Source organism: Equus quagga, chromosome 12 (genome assembly GCF_021613505.1).
Source record: "Equus quagga isolate Etosha38 chromosome 12, UCLA_HA_Equagga_1.0, whole genome shotgun sequence".
Lineage (NCBI taxonomy): Eukaryota > Metazoa > Chordata > Mammalia > Perissodactyla > Equidae > Equus > Equus quagga.
Window position 1 is genome coordinate 30,191,994 of NC_060278.1, and position 18,094 is coordinate 30,210,087.

Consider the following 18,094-nt stretch of genomic DNA (forward strand, 5'->3'; position numbering starts at 1 on the left):
CAAGTTGTCATCTTCTACTTGACATTTTCAACTTCCAAATCTAATAAATCACCAAATTCTGTGTATGCTACATCCTCTCACATCTATTCCTCGCAGCTTCCATTTTACTAGCTCATTCTAAGCCACCAGTCTAGTGTATAACCTCTTAGTCTGCCTGCAATCACAAGTGCACCTTTCTAACACACAAAGTCATCAAAGTAACCTTATTTACAAAGAAAATATTATCCTTACAACCCTCTGCCCCAAACTCTCAGTGGTCACCCTCCTGGCGCCCTTTGTAGCTAAGACCAAAGTCCTTATCACGACTTTTACCAAAGATCTTTTCCTAATTGTCCTTCAGCAGCACAGAGGAGATTAAAGCTGCCTATTATATATTCTGATAGCTCACTACATTACTCCTAATTATCACTCAATTATTTGCTCTTATGCTTATTATTATTGCATAATATCTGTGTTTTCCATTATACTGTAAATGACATAATGCCTGAACCAAATCAGACTTAGTAATTGCTATAGTCCTTGCACCTAGCATATTGCAGAATAGAACTTTGTAATTATTTAACAAATGAATACATGAATAAAGGTAAATACTATTAAGCAAATGATAGTCCAAGGGGAAATTCAAAGGTAAAGCACTTTAATTTTTACAATTTTGTCCATTTATTTGTCTAATAGTTAATTCAATAAAAATTATTGTGCAAATAAAGTTAAGAAGTAAGATACAATAACAGTAGAAAAAACAAATGATAATTTTGCTTTATCTTATTTTAATATCAATATTTATCTAAGATTAAGGAATAAACAGAAAAAATTTAATTAGCCCCTGACAATTATAATGCAATGATTATGTTATACTGAACATTTTCAAACTCTTGTCAGATGCACCAGGATTTTCTGTTACAACGTTTAGTCTTTACACCATCTTTTAAGATGATATTTATCTCTAAACATGAACGTGAAGACTCAACATTTGTGTGCCTTATCCAGGTTTACACAGTTGATACGTGACAGAATCTCTACCTGAGTCCAGGTCTAGGGGCCCCTGAAGCCACCATTCTCCCCGTATGGTGATGCCCCTTCCATGAGCTTTGCCTAGAGGAGATCCTCTGAGCAAAGCAGAGGCTAACACTGCAACATAACTTCAAAGCAGATTGCCTCATAATCAGTCAAGAATTTCCTTGATTTGGTGTGTGTGTGTGCTTGTGCAACACGGGTAACCTCTCCTTTGTTAAGAAATAATGCCGTTCAGGGATAGGACTGCAATTCATTCACTCACGACAGAAAGGGGAATATGTACTAATTAATACCCTTCTGAGTGGGTGATTTTTGCCTCAAGCAAAATGGATGCCTGGATGAAGTAAGGAAATCCTGTGAGTCACACAAAAGCAGGAAAACAAACAAACAAACAAAAGAAACAAGAAAGTCAGTATTTTGCGTTAAAAGTTCCCTGACACATGAGCAGTCTCGCTTGCTTGTATACACCAAAGTGACCTGGTATTATCTATGGAGAAGGGCTTTGCAGAGAGCTTCAAGGACAGATTCTCAGCTATGATTAGTTTTTTGGTGTTTTCAGGAGTTCCCGTGACAATGAGTCGTGTGTTATGAAGACGGCCGTACGTGCTGTGAAGAACATTTGGATAGGGGGATGCCACACAACATTTCAGCACACTGAACAGTTACATGATGGTTTAAAAGGTAGTTCCCAGCATTTATATTCACCCCCCAAAATACATGTGATCACATGTAACACTTTTATCAGGAAGAGGAGAACGGACTGCTTCTCTCCCTGGGGTTGGAGGAAGCCTTCTCGTAGCTCCAGCATGTCTGTGTGGTTGCCTGGATACTCACTCTCCTTGGCTATTATTCTGATTAAAGGGCAATTTAGAGATTTTTTTTAAACTGATCTGTCATCTAGAAATATTATCAGCCCTCCCTTACACTGATTTGTCAAGTGGTAGATTGAGCATTGCTATTTAGACATGATTTTTTCAATAGGATAAAATATGAATTGATTCCCCATTTTCTCAGCCCCCATTATATGTGTATGTTCTAAATGTAGTGAAGTTTCTCTGGGGTAAAAAGGGTTCAGTGGATTTTGGGGGTTGTGGGTTTTGGGCGATGATGCAAGATTTTATATTTCACAATTTAAAGATAACCAACCATCATTGTGAACAAATGGCTATCAGAATTGTTCTAGAAAAAAAAAGCACAAAATGTCTCAAAATCGACATTTTTGGAGGACTTTCAAAACACTTATCTCTGATATTATAATTAACAGACAAGGAGGTCAAAGCCCCATTGTCCTGATTCAGAGCAAATTCTGGACATAAAAATCCATGCTTGCAATCCACACAGTTAAGTGATTCATTTTCACTCAGGGATAATTTGCATACAATGAACTGCACGTACTGAAAGTGTACAATTTGGCAAGCTCTAAGTACACATCTGTGAGGCAAGCACGGCAATCCAGAGAGCGAACACTTGTGGATACCCAAAGTTTCCTGTGCTCCTTTGAGACCCATCCCTGACTCCCCTCTCAGGACCCCATCCTCAGCAAGCCCTGTCCACTTTCTGTCACTATAGATTCGTTTGCTTTTTCACGAGATTTTCATAAATGGAAACAGAGTATGCACTTTTTTTTTCTGACTTCTTTCCTTCTGACTTCTTTCATTCATCCATGTTGCTACATGTACCAACTGTTTATTCCTCTTAAATACCAAGTAGCATTGCATTGTAGGGACATATCAAATTTCGTTTATTCCCGTCACCTGTTGATGGACCTTTGCACCATTTTCCTTCTTACCAATAAGGCTTCCATGGACATCCATATTCATTGTAAGGACATGCAGCTACATAATATGGTAAGCTTATGTTTAAATTTTAAAGAAATTGCCAAATCCTTTCTCAACATGTTTGTACAATGTTACCTTCCCACCACTAATGTACAAGAAGCCAGTGGCTCCATATCTGGACCAAAGTTAGTTCTGGTCTTTTCAAAAAATGTAGCCATTCTGATGTGCAATGTGCACCGTAGTTTTAGTTTGCATTTCCTGAAGAACTAATAAATTTGAACATTTTTTAAATGTATATTTGGCATCTCTATCTTTGGTGAAGTTTCTGTTAAAACCTTTTGCATGGTTACTAATTGCATTGTGTTTTTTCTTATTGTTGAGGGTTGAGAATTCTTTATATATCTTTCTACATTCTGGAAACAATCCTGTATCAGATATATTCTTTACAAAGATATTCCAAGTCTGTGTTTTCATTCTCCTAACTCTTTCAAAGACTAGTTCATTTTGATGATGTCTAACTTAGTTATTTTTAAAAACTTTATGGATTATGCTTTTAGTATATTAAAAAATCTTTCAACCAAGATTTAAAATATTTTTTCCTGTGTTATCTTCTAGAAATGTTATAGTTTCAGGTTTTCAGTTGAGATCTTTTGACTTAGTTGTGTTAATTCATTCATTTAATTCATTCAATTCACTTAATTCATTTTGACTTAATTTGTGTTAGGTTTGAGTTCTTTTATTCCTGTCTTCCAGGTCTCTAATTTTGAAAAGTATGAAACAGTTATAACTGTCTCAGTGTCTTTCTTAATTTTAAGTGGTGTCTGCTCTAGTTCAGTTTTGACTGATTGACTTTTATCCTAATTCTGGGCCTCATGCCCCTCTTTTTTGCCTAGTGATCTTTGATTGCCTGCCAGACATTGTGTTTCTCTTGGTGGGTGCTGAATAACCATTTTCTCATAAACGATCTTGTGCTTTGTTTTAGGATGTGGTTACGTTGGTTGGAAGCAGTTTGGTTCCTTTGCTTCTTGCTTTAAAGACTGTTAGGCAAGACCGGGGCATATAATTTAGTCCTGCCCAATCATTCCCCACTGTGGAAGCAAGAGTCCACGCTATTACTCTACCCAATGTCCCAGGAATCCTAGGGTCATCTGGTCTGCCTGGTAGGAACAGCTCCCATTGGCAGCCTTGAGTGAGCGCTGGGCACTCTTTACTCTCATCTTCTCAGATGGCCCTTTCCGCAAACATGCGTGATAATGTGTACTTTACTGAGCACTCGAGGGACCAACTGCTGATGTCCAGAGTTTGCTCTCTGGGCCCCTCTCTTCTCTCCAGTGCTCTGTCCTGTGAACTTTTGGTGCTCTGGTGACCCCTGAATTTCAGTCTCATCTCATCACCACAGGAATCTGCTGGTCTTTGTCGGGGTTCCCACTCCCTGGGCCCCAGCCATGAAATTCTCTGAAGGTAGTAATCTCAGAAAATCATAGGGCTCCTTTGTTTGTTTCCTTTTAAACACTATTTTCCTTTATTGCCTAATATCCAGTACCTTGAAAGCATACATCATATAGTCATATATTTTTCCTGGTTTTATATATTCATTGTTTCAGGCAAGAGCATAAATCCAGTCCCTGTTATTCCGTCTTGGTCAGAAGTGTAAGTCTGCCACAGTTTTGATTTTTGCTAAAAGGAAATTGCTATGATCAGATAGCGATTATTAAATAACTCTCCACATTATAATCAGCTAAAACCACCATAAATGTTGCTCTCTGCAAATCACTACTCTTTTTATGCCAAACCACTTTATTGGTTACCTCATGTTGAATGTTATGAGTTCCAAAGTAGGTCAGTTCTGAAAGAGGCATTCGGGTAATTCACGTTTGGAGCAAACACATTAATTGTGAGGCAATACTTAGCAGAAGGCATGTGCTGAAGCACAGGTGTGGGGCAGGGCCAGGAGTGATGACAGGGCGAGGGTGCGGATGAGAGAAAGAACAGATGCTGGAGGAAACGAAAATGAAAGAAAAGGGGAGACAAGGAGAAAAAAAGAGAGAGAGAGACCAAGAGGTAATCTTCTCACTTTGCTGCTCAATAGATAGCCTTAATTCCAACTATGAAACGTCTGGATGATCACAGTTATTGCATATTCCTAATATTTTAAGTTTACCTGTTACTTTTCCATTTCAATCATTTCTTAAAAACAATGTGGTAGCAGAGGGAATAAAACACACACATGGCGGGGAAGTGGCTGGATTTTAGACAATCCTCAATGGAAAGATTTAAAAAAAAAACTCACATCTTTAGGAAATAGGTTCCTAACATGTATGTCCAGAATAGTATATGTGAATTTTACATTCAACTGATTTAATTACAACGTATACTCTGTCCTACCTCAAATCGTTTTAAGTATGACTCTGATGTTTCTCAGTTGGCATTCAATAATTACCTCGAGCCACATACTTGAGTTTATCTATAAAACAAAATCAAACATATCCTCATGAAGTTCTAGGCAGATTCAGAACACAATAAATCATAAAGATACATGTTTATAATAATTATTTTTTCAGGATTCCATCTCCTACACAATTGAACAGTTATAATGTTCCCAGATTCATAGAGTTCCAATGTGAATTATTTTATGCAAGAATCCTCAACTGGAAGGGCATTAGTATGTTATTCACTTGACCTCAACATTCAATTATTATAAGTTGAAGTATCATTGTCAAAATAATTATAATTTTGAAATGAGCCAAATTTAATTAAGCAATGGAACTGGATTCATCTCATAATAGATAGTAGGAAGATAAAAACAGTAAGGATACTGGGATAAGGTTAAAGACAGGCACTTCTCTTGGCCTCTGTAGTACCTGAATTAAGATAGGATTTCTCGCTATTAAGGAAGTTTAGGGATCAAATTTGAGAGAGATAAGTATCAGCAGTTCTTCAAAATTCCCACATCAAGGTCTCTCAATTCTGTTTCCATTCCAAGAGATGCAATTCATCATCAAATTATATCATTACATAAAGACGTTATAGAACAATAAAGCAATGCTTGACTTTTTTTTTAATTTGGTGGCAGACTCACTAATTTAAGACTTTCCAAAATTAGGAACATGGTATCTCAGAGAAGCCCATGTGATATGGAGAATGGTTACAAAGTGCTGGCTCTGAGATACGGAGGACCAGTGGATGATTTCTAATATCATACAGAGATTGTGTTTGAAAATATTTCTTTGCTGGTGGGACAATTATATTGAGCACACAGTCCATTTAGTGTAAGACAGGAAAAGCTCTTTCAACATCAGATCATGGGGTAAAGACAGGAACAGCGTGCAAAAGACTCAGAACATTTTTCTGAATGAGGGCGGAGCATTTCAGGTCATCAAAATGTCACCCCCTGGGTTTAATTACCTACAAACATTCAGGTCTTAGGAGGAGAGAATTCTAATTATGAATACTGCTGGTAAAAACTGTTACTTGAAATAAAATTTGAAGCAACACATAAGTAAACACAATATTGCCGAGGAGCAAATGGTTGGGGCAGTCCGGGCTAGAGGGAGTACAGCATGGGGCATGCAGAAAGAGGGTCATCCTTTGAGCAGATGAAAACACAGAATTAGAGGGAAAAGTAAAAAGCAGGAGGAGACTGAATGGATGTTGTCTTACGTCAGGTCTCTGCCATGTTTTGTGCAGCAGTAATTAAAAAACAAAACACACTTAACACTAGCTACTCAGACTGCCTCCAATATGGACCCCGCTCTAATCCATTCTCCACACTGGTTTATTTCTATAGATGGACGTACAAACCACCTTGATCTGGAAGCCAGAATGCTGTGGCGCAGGAAATCAGCTGGGTAAACCCCACAGAAGGTTGGTTAGCCCAAGTTAACACTATCCCAGCGGGTTGTAATTGTCTACCTAAGGAATTTGACTCTTAGAGACATAAATTTTTGTTTTGACTCTTCTAATTCACAATTTAACATTGAGCACTTGAGTTTCCTTGTTCATAAAGCGAAAAAATCAGATTTTAATGAACTGTAAGAACGTTGGTAGTTCTCCATTTACTTCTATGCTCTTTAACTTGATATGAAGAAGGCAAAGATGGGCTGAGGCATGCTCAGCGACCATAGCAGTAGCGGTGGCTCTGGCACGGGCGTCAGGAGGGGATCTGGAGTGAATATCCTGCCCAAATGCCTCCAGCTTCTTTCACAGTCAGCCTCAGGGTCTCAGCCTCCACACTAGGACATTCTGAGGTGGAGCATTCCTTGCCATGGGGCTGTCCTGTGCACTGTAGGATGTTTAGCAGCATCTGTGAACTCTGTCCACCGTCAGGAGCACCCCCAGTTGTGACAACCAAGAATGTCTCCAGATACAGCCAAATGCCCCCCAGGGGTGGGAGCAGCTGAGAACCACTGGTTTCTGTGTCAGCTCAGTAAGACTTTACCTGTGAATTATTGAGCCCCAACACCTGCTCCAGATATGAGAACATGCTTTCCATCGGAAAGAATAGATGGGAGAAGTCTCCTCATGGAGCGATGCCTGGCTTTCCTCACAAAGTGCATTTGTCATCTCCATGATGGCTGATGAGTCCTTACATCCCCGGACCTCAGTGATGCTTAAAATACTTTTCACAGGCAGGTTGTGTCAATGTAGTCACTCCCTACCTGGTAGTTTAGAGGAGGATAGAAACAGGAGAAAAGGAGGACACACATCCCAAAGACGATCATAAAAGGGACTTGCAGCTGCTCTAAAGGGGTCACATCTGTACATATACACACTCCCCACCAGACGGTGAGCACCTTGAAGATAGGTAGGTGCATATCAACTTTCATAATTCTGATGTCATACAGTCGTGGCCCGTACTTGATGTTCAGTAAAGTTTATTTGTTGATTAAAGTTGTAAACTTTAGAAACTGTTATTGAATAAGGGAACACCACTGAGAAAATGTCCCGAAAACTGTACCTGAAACTTAGGACTAGTTATTGGGCCACAAATCAAAAAGCTTAATAAGGTCTTCCTGCCTGGCCAGATATAAAACCACAGATGTGGGTAGATCTCAACATAGTTTTACCTGAGGAGTAATGCATAGTACCATTTCCTTAAATTTAGAAAATAAAATTATACATGTGTAATAAGTTTATACACACATAATACTAAAAATAAAATAATAAATGGATCCCTTTTGGAAGGGATAAATGTATCCCTTTATTTAAGATACAGCTGAATAAAAATAAAAGATAGCATTGATAATTAAGAGTATGATTTATACCAGTTGGAGTTTACAAGAGGAAAGCAATAAATAGTAGTTAAAATATACGAGGCATTTTCTTGTGCCTCAGCTCGTTATACTTTCAAAGCAATTCTAATAGGTATCCTTTTATCTCTCTTTACCCTATGAGCTGACCAATTCAGGAAGTCAAATTCAGTTGCTGATGATCACAGGGTCCGTTAGCAGTAAATTCAAAGATCTGAATCCTGAAATCGTGCCTCTGAGCTCTTTGCTCCTTCCTTCCTATTGTATTCTATTTGGAAAGGTGAATTTTATAGTTGCTGCCGTGAGACTAGAAGACATAGTGATTCACAGGCAGAGATGAAAGTTCTCTGTTGGACCATGATTCCAGGAATGTAAAGCGAGTTCACCTAGCCCCCAGCAACAAAGAAGCCCTGAGCATGTGAAATTCAGAGGTTGCTGTCCACCGTACCCAGAGACCTGAGCTGCATCATCTACTTCTGCTGTTAAATACACTTGTTAAATTCCACAGCCTGTAAAGTTCTGAACAGAAAAAATAAAATCAACCTTATTGTCATCAATTTTCAAAAAATTGTATTTATTAATATATATGATTTGACAATATTCTAATTTGTTTTCCACAGAAGGCTGGCTTTTTTTCCCCCCGTTACAAATTTAGTTGAAGGTCCACTCTCAATCAAAACAAAACAAAAAATCCGTCTTATTTCTCTAATTTTTAATTAAGAGATTTGATAGATGATAAAGATGGAAATAGACATTTAGAGAGAGATACGCAGATATAGATATATAAACCAAGCCTAAGGCCATTTGATATAGCCTGAAAATCCATTTTTTCTTTAGAAAACTGTGACAGAAGTTTTGTAATTTTATAATCTCAAATAAAAAATCAAGTATTACACATTGGTAAAAGTATTATAACAAAGAAAATGGTCCCCTCTGAACATACAGAGTCAATGACAGTAACTAGTTTATATATTTGGTCAAAGTGAAAAGAACTGTTGTTAAGGACGTCTAATGAGATGGTGAAAAAACACAAAGCTTAATAATTTCAGTAGGTGAAAAATGTCTTAACATCCTAATTAAGAGAATCTACTTAAGGTGATTTAAAATTTGAATGAATACACATAGAGAAATTTACACCACTAAATGAATTCTATAGAAACATTCTATTAATTACCTTCTATATAGTAGGTACTGTCATTTGACTTTGAAAATGAGTAATCTAGAAGAGTACTATATTTTATGGACAAAACTTATAGCTTTCACATAGATGCATGAATCACCTTTCCGTCTCATTCTGGAATCGAGATCTAGGCTTTGTGTCTTTGACTTGGAAGTGGGATGTTCAGTTGCTTTGCACAGTACAGAAGAGTTGGATTCCTTGTCCAGTCATCCAAACACTAAAAGAAAGAGGCAGGATGTCATCCATTTACGTTGCCAGCAGAGCCCCTGCCTACAACTTCCCTACTATCTAGACAGACATCAAGACGAATTTAGACACATTCCAGTGAATAAAGTTTCCATTTCTATAAGGTGACTTATGAAGGATTTTTCAGCAGGTCTACAATTTCTGGAGGTAAGAAACATTCTCCCCATTGGGAGGGAACTCGGGAGCAGCCTCACACAGACCATCGCCCAGAACGTGCAAGTCTGCGAGAAGCTCCCTGTGTTGTGTAGGCTTCTCTGGTCCACACGCTTCAGGTTATAACTGGAAAAGTCCCGCCTTCCATCGATAGCAGTGCTGATTCCCATGGAGAAGGTCACCAAGATTTGGCCACTTAATAGCTTTTACCTAAACACAAACTACATATGGACACAAATATCTTCTCATGATTTCCTTCCAGTTTCATTAAGGTCCACACAATCTGCCTTGATTGTAGAATTACTCATATGTGTTTTGCTAGCATGATCTGCTATTAGCATGAATTCTGTGTTTCAATATTAGCTGAACCATTGTCATTCTGGTATGTTTTTCTTTAAGATTATTTTCTTCAATTGGGTCTCATGATTGAGGTTTCATCTTCAATATTAACCCCTCACAGCTGGACGAGTTTTTGGTTTTTGTTTTTAACCATATTAAACAAACCTGTGAATCTGGATCAATTCCAGGGCCAAATATTGAATCGCCCTTCTTTAAGTTTAGAATCTCTCTTCTCTATTTCTGTATCAATAACATTAACAGGTAAGGACTCTTCCAAAATCCCGCATCCGTTACCAAAAATACTAGTAATTTATTTCAATTTTCTCTTGTTCATTTATTGCAAATCCTACAGGAAAATAATTAAATGAGCCTGATGTTTGCCAAGAATCTATTAGAATCACACAGGGCCTCATTATAGGATCTACTCATTTTTTTGAACCTCAAACATAATTTATTTTGGTAGAGTAAGAGATATTTTAGAATTAATGATGAGAAAGACAAGCTAAAAAGTTGAGAAAATCTAACTGTGACAAATGTTTGCACATCGAGTGTAAATGGGTGATATACATTTGAGTTTTGTAAGTAATTTGGAATAAAAGGGAAATGTGCAAGTTTTACATATAACGTAGAATCAGTAATTGTCTGCTGGACACGCCACAAGAATGGACACATGGTAAATTATATTTTACGTGTAGCTACAATGTTACTCTACACACATTTGGTCTGCTCTCACTTTTGCTTTTTTCCCAACAGGGAAAACTAAGAATTGTTTGGAAAATGCATACTTCTTTAAATAAGGATGATTCACTAGCATTTTAAGGCAAAATGTTAATACCAGAATGTCTTGCACTAATGTTGAAGAAAAAATGATGAACAAATGTTACAAATTGATGATTTTCCTAAATTATTTGTTAATGTCCAGGGCAATAACAAAGGATATACAGACAGTCACCTGGAGAAAAGAACAGAGCCTTCCCCAGAGGGGAAGCAGAAATAGGAGCGTCCACACACAATCGAGGGGCATCCTGAGGGTCCCCCTCACTCCTAGTGTGCTGTGACCCTGACCAGGATGCTTCACCATAGCCCACACTGCTCCTCAAAAAAAATTATTGAGGTATGACTGACTCACAGAAAGCTGTACATATTTAATGTATACAACTAGGAGAGTTTAGGGATAAGTATATGCCTGTGAAACATCACCACTGTCTCTGCCATGAGCCTATCCATCACCTCTAAACATTTCCTCCTACCCTTTACTATTATGTGTAATAATAACACATGAGATCTACCCTCTTAGCAAATTTTTAAGTGCACAATACAGTATTGTTAACTATAGTCACCATGTTGTACACTAGGCGCCTGGGACTTATTCTACTCATCTTATAACTGGAAGTTTGTACCCTCTGACCAGCCCCTCCTGTTTCCCCCGACCCTGGCAACCACCATTCCACTGTCTGCAATTATAAGTTTGAAGCTTAGATCGCTCATTTAAGTCACTTCAGCTATTTGTCCATCTGTGTCTGGCTTATTTGATTTAGCATAATGTGCTCTAGGTCCATCCATTTTGTAACAAATGGCAGGAATTCCTTTTGTAAGGCTGAATAGCATTTCATTGTTTGTATATATCACATTTTTTTCTCTCAATTCATCCATCAATGGACTCTTAGGTTGTTCCTGTATCTTGGCTATTGTGAATAGTGCTGCAATGAACATGGGAGTGTAGCTCTCCCTTCAAGATCCTGATTTCATTTCCTTTGGCTTCATATCCTAAAGAGTAATTGCTGGATCACACGGTATTTCTATTTTTAATTTTTGAGGAACATCCACACTGTTTTCCGTAGTGGCTGCACCAATTGACGTTCCCACCAACAGTGCACAGCAATTCTCTTTTCTCCACATCCTCGCCAACATTCGTTATCTATCTTCTTGATAATAGACATCCTAGCAGGTGTGAGGTGATATTGCATTGTGGTTTTGATTTGCATTTACCTGATGATTACTGATATTGGGCATCTTTTGCTGTAACTGTTGGCCATTTCTATGTCTTCTTTGGAAAATGTCTATTTAGGTCCTCAGCCCATTTATTGTTTTTTCTTTTTCTATTGCCATGTAGGAGATCCCTGTATATTTTTGACATTAACCCTTTGTCAGAGAGATAGTTTGCAAATATTTTCCCCCACTACTGCTCTTTGTTGAAGCAGATGGGCAGGGGAATTTGGGATGCATGATCACTCGAATGAGCTCCATCACTCATTTACTAAAATCTTAAGTTTATCTATTCTGTCCGAGGTTCCCAATAGTGGCCTCCATTTTTGAAAAATTGGGCAGTGAACAAAACACAATGGGAAATCATTTTTTCTCACCTCCTGCTTCCCAAGAGTGCCTACAATCATGAGACACCTGGCAAAACTGTAAATCTGACATCTGTAAAGCTTCAAGGCACTAAAACAGATATGGGCCCTCTTTACACGAATGCCGGAGGGTTCCTTCTTAGTCACTTCAAACAAGCCAGGGATTCAGGATCCACGCTTTAGGTACCACCAACTCTTATTTAGAATATCATCTCTTTGTTTTATCCTTATTGTCCAGGGGAAAACAGGGTACTGTCTTTTATTTGTAAGTGTTCTTTCAAACTATTGGATTATGTTACTTCTCCTCATTTTATATATCTTTTTGTTATGTTTATTGCTGACTTGTGGAGAGTCGTTCTCAGAAGTCGATTTTAGAAAAGCCACTCTGATTTACGTTGTGAGCAACATCACAGCGGGGAAAGCGCCTTCTCATCTACTGTTAGCCTTGTTCCAGGCAAACATCTTACTATCTTGATACCTGTGAGCTCTCCTCTGAACTATGACAGAACGTTTAATATTTTATATAAGTGGCTGTTGCGAGATAGTGAAAGTTCTGTATGCAGGTGTGTGTTTTCACTCGTGGGCACATACATAAAATTTTACTTTTTATATTACAATCGTATGTTCCTATAATTTTAATTTAACAACCATGAGGGTTAAGAAATACTTGGATATCTAATGCATGGTGTCGACACACCCTCAAGAAAATCTCTGAAGAAAATTTTATGAAGAAATCCGCTGCATAATAACTTATCATACATTATTTTCTTTAATAAAACTTTGGGTATCCATATATGAAGGCAAAAATTTCTCAGGAAAACAGACTGAATAAAATTAAATGGCTTAAAGTGGAATAGTCTTATGCTTTTAGTTTAGTAGTTTACATACACATTTCAATTGCACATTTTTTTCGAGTTTTGTGTCGATCTATTGAGATTATTACATATTTTGTATTTGTTATTATTTATAAGATTCTTGTGTGAAGACATGTTCATGTCTTCATGTATCATCAAATATGCTACAAGATTGAATTTCCAATTAAGAACTTTACATTCATGTTAATAGGGAGGTGTTTGTAGTTTTCTTCAGGAAACATATCTTTTCCTTAGTTATCAGTTATGCAATATTTCTAATAAAACCAATATTTATATATAACTATATAGGAATATGTCTCATATACATATTGTATATACATATACCCTATAGAAACACATCTCCATATATATATACACGTATACCCATAATTATATATACATATCCCATATTTTGTGCTCTAGGAAAAACAAACGCCCCACTCAAGTAATTAGTTTTTTCATAAATATCTGAGAAAATTTTCTGTAAACCCAGTTGGACCTTAAGCTTGAGTCCGGCCTGTTTTGAGCCAGTTGTTTTCCACAATCTTTTATTTTTCATCCTTTCAGTTGTTGAAGTATATTTACATGGTTTAAAATCTAATTTGAAATTAAATTGCCATTAACTCACCTGTGTGTGTAATTTTGAAAAATTATTTGAGTATTAATTTATGATTGTGTAATCTCTATAAACATTAGTAATTCCTTTTCAAAATATTAATGTTACATATATATCTTCTATCACTTTTTGTTCATCCGTTTCTTTATAGATGTGTGTATATATGTACATAAGTGTGCTTTTATTTTTAACTATAAATTTTAACAAATATTGTCCAATTTTTTAACAAATATAAATTTTAAAAATTTGGTCCAATTATCCCAACAGCGTTTTTTGAAGGGCCCTTCTTCTCTTCCTCGACTGTTTCTGGAGCTTCCTCTTAGTCTTCATTTTCATGCTTTCTTCATTTTTAATTCCTAGGACAACATGCACTACTTTGATTACTATATTTTAATTATATGTTTTTATATTTGGTATAGCAAACTATTCCTACTGTTCAACATTGTCTGGACTAATCTTGTTCATATTTCCTTCCGTCTACTATTCACAGTTTGCTTATTAAGTTCAATTACTAAAGTCTCCATTGGATTTTTACGTTTTGGGTTTTGGAGACAGCTGAGTTAAATACGTATAATGTTAAGTGTTCTCAACCAGGAAAACCATCTCCACTCAGCCAGGTCTTGTTTTCTATCTTTACGTTTTTCCCAGATACTGAGTTTCATAAAGTTAGGAAATGTCTCTGGCTTGCTGCTCATTGTTTATTTCCTGTGCACAGAATGGGCATTAATATCTGTTTGTTGAATGAACAACAGAAAGAAGTGTGACCTGGGGAAGGTCACAGTGAGCACCTAGGATGGACAAGGGAGCACAACGGTTAACCACTTGGCCAGGGTCACAGGTTGGAGCTTGGTAGAGTCTGAACGACACACTTGCCTCCTAAGTCTCAGGTTAGCGTCACTACCTCTGTAAACGCACATCAAGTAGGGGCTTGTGAAAAAACATCCAAGCGTAAGTCATCATAAACTGTGACCTCTCCAACATCAAATTTTCCCCATCGCATGCATTTCACCATCTCAGGAGGCTTCCTGCAGTTGATTGGATAAACTGCCCCCCAAGGGTGAACTTACAGCAATCAATTGAGCATTAGTACTACATGCATGCAATATTTGTTTTGAACAGATATATAACCTCTGGGGTCACATAAGAACACAGTTCAAGCCAGATACAGATGGAGGGTACCAGACGCCTACACAGGAAGAAACCTCTACAGGCCAAGGCTGGTCCTGAGGGGAGGAGCAGCTCTGAGGGACCCTCTTTTCAGCACTTCTCCATCCCTGTCGTGAATTTACATGCCACCAAATGATGGTGATAGAAAGTGGGCGATGAGGACTGCTTACCTCGATGGGGGAGGAACCAGGAGGGAAGACAGTCCAGCACTGCACACAGGACTGACTGACAGCTGGGCGCCGAGCACCACGTCATCCATGTTCATTTCTAAATCTATGCGACTAATTTGAAACGCAACACACTGATACATTAGGAATTGCCGCTGTGTTTGTACGCAGAAAATGAAATAAAATGGACCAATGAGTTATTCATCATACTAAAAATGACAAAGAGTAAAAGGAAATAGCAAAGTTTTTGCAGAATATCTAGTCTTTCAGAAAAGAAATTGAATTAATCGACAGTAATTGGAAGCTTATCATGGTGTATGATGCCATATAGATGGTATATATTTAAAATAAAATTAGTTTTAAGTATTTTCACAGAAATACAAGCACATCACTAAAAAAATGTGACATGAGAACTCTCTCTCTCTCTGAAGCATCCTTCTATCTTCTCTTGTGTCCCCAGTGGTAAATACTCAAATCATTTTGTTATTTCTAGTTTTAAATCATCTTGTTCATAAATAATAGTTTGATGCTGTTTAACATTAGACATTATAAATAATATCCCCGAGTATAGAGGATGCAGCTATTTTCCCCAATTCCTCTCCAAAATATAAGCATATTATTCTTTTTAGTATTTTCAACTTTTGACATTAATCATGTATTTTATTTTCTATTCTATTATCTATAGATACTGTCTACTGACTTTTGTTTCGTAGGATGATGACATTAACACTCATTACTAGGAGAGCTCATGACAATTAAACACCCAGAAGGTAATGTCACAGAGCTCTGCCCAACCTTATAGACACAAGATAGCACTATTAGATAACCATAAGAGGAGATAACAGGATATTAATGTATGGGAATGAAAAGACCACTTTTAATTAGGGTGAGGTCTCAGATTCTGCCATATCTAAATTGCAAACAGAAGTTTGATATTTTTTGAAGCTTATTTGCAAACAATCCTGGTTCCGTCATTATTTGTTACGGCGAGGCATCTTCAGCTACCACACTCCATCAGAACAATAAAGGGAATTTAAATTGAGAGCAGTTCCTGAAGACTCCTATTTTCAGCCTCTGTTTCCATGTTTCTGAACTGTTTCACTGAGCAGTTCTTTGTATATTAAAAACTAGACTATCAAAATATAATGCCAATTTAAGGTACAACAATTATTTATATTAGTGTTACTGGAAGGAAAAAAATATGATGTGGTAAATTAATCTTTGTGCAGGAAAGTACTTCTTAAAATAGGTTTCAGCATGCATGGTAATGAACTTTTGCTATCTCCACTGAACAGACATCTTGAAATAACTATGTCCAAAGTTGTTTAAAATCCATTCCTGAAAATTTCAGGTTCAGCAATGCAAAGAAGACTGATTCCTCACTTATAACACCGAACAACACAAGTCCATTTTTTTTTTCGAATCCTTTGCTCGATGTAGGAACTCATGAATCAGCTGTGACTTTTACATGCCTCCCTTTGACCTTCCCACTGATAATCATAATCATATTTGGCTGCTAAGGATCAATGAGCTTTCATAAAGGCAGTAGCCTTCAGATGAATCTCATATTATTAATTTTACAAGTTAAAAAGACAAGACAGACATGGTGGCTTTTGCTATTTGCTCCCCTAAAATTATTTCCTGTGGACAATAAACAAACAAATTTCCAATTTAGTGAGGCTATAAATTTGCGGGCTTCATAAAAATTAATTTAAATGGATGTGACTGTGAGCTTGGGATTGTAAAGATTAGGGGAGACGCCTGTCGTTATAATTGCCTGCTCGCTTCCTCTGTCACTCAAGAGTGTCACAGCTGCATTCAAAACTCTCATCATAATCTAATTCTCGGATCAAATTCCCATCTTCAATATATCCCTTAATAAGACTTCCATTCTCCATCTTTTAGCCTTAATTATCACTCCCTGTCTCCCTTGACAACCAAATTAAAAGGTGCAACCTACAGCTCCATAATGATGATGATGATGATCATAACACTTTAGAAATCACAAACCGCTCTCCCGCAAATCCAGGCTAACCTTGTCAAGGTTGGTTGTCTTCTGATAACTAGATTTTCTATGGACAGCTTCAGCCCTGGAAGATAAGAAACACAATTATATAATCTTTTATTGATTTTTTTTCTTTTTATCCCCCCTTACCATTATGTACAATTACCAGAGCAGTTTTCAGATCGTTGAAGCTGGAAGTCAAAAATTTACCGAGAGCAGAATGTTTTAACTCTTGGTTGAATACAGGTAGTTTCTGTTGAAAAAATAAAAGCCACGGCAGTTTATGTGGTAAAAAGGCTTCTGATTTCAGCACAGAGCCATCTGGATCTATGTGAAGACTTGAGCTCATTGTTTGACTTTGTGAAGGGTCATGTGATCCACTGATTGCAAATGCCTTTATCTGTGAACATGAAAGGTTCAACTATGGTAGCTTTACAGTTATTTTTGACTATTCTTTTGGGTTGTATCATAGCAAAAACAGACTCTTCTCAACATGTTGTTTTTCACCACGGTTATAATTTTTCATTATGCTATTTCTAATATTTTCATTGAGAGGTATAGCTATAAACTTCACACCTTCCTTTGTGGATTCCTGTGCGTGAATTCCAAATGTGGTTTTTATTCTCCTCATCAGCACTGGGATTGACTTGAGTTCTTAAAATTGAGGACCTCTGTCAACCGCCTGACTTCTGGTCTACTTCCCTATGACTCTTCCCTGATCGGCATGTTTTCCATTACCTTCTACATTCAGTGGTGGTGGTGGTGATTGGGTGGTAGTGGTGGATGCTGGTGGTGGGTGTTAGTGGTTGGGTGGTAGTGGTTATTGGTTGTGAGTGGTTGGAGGTGGGTGTTATTGGTGGTTGGGTGATAGTGGTTGCTATTGGTAGTGGTGAGTGGTTGGTGGTGGGTGTTATTGGTGGTTGGGTGATAGTGGTTGCTGTGGGTAGTGGTGAGTGGTTGGAGGTGGGTGTTATT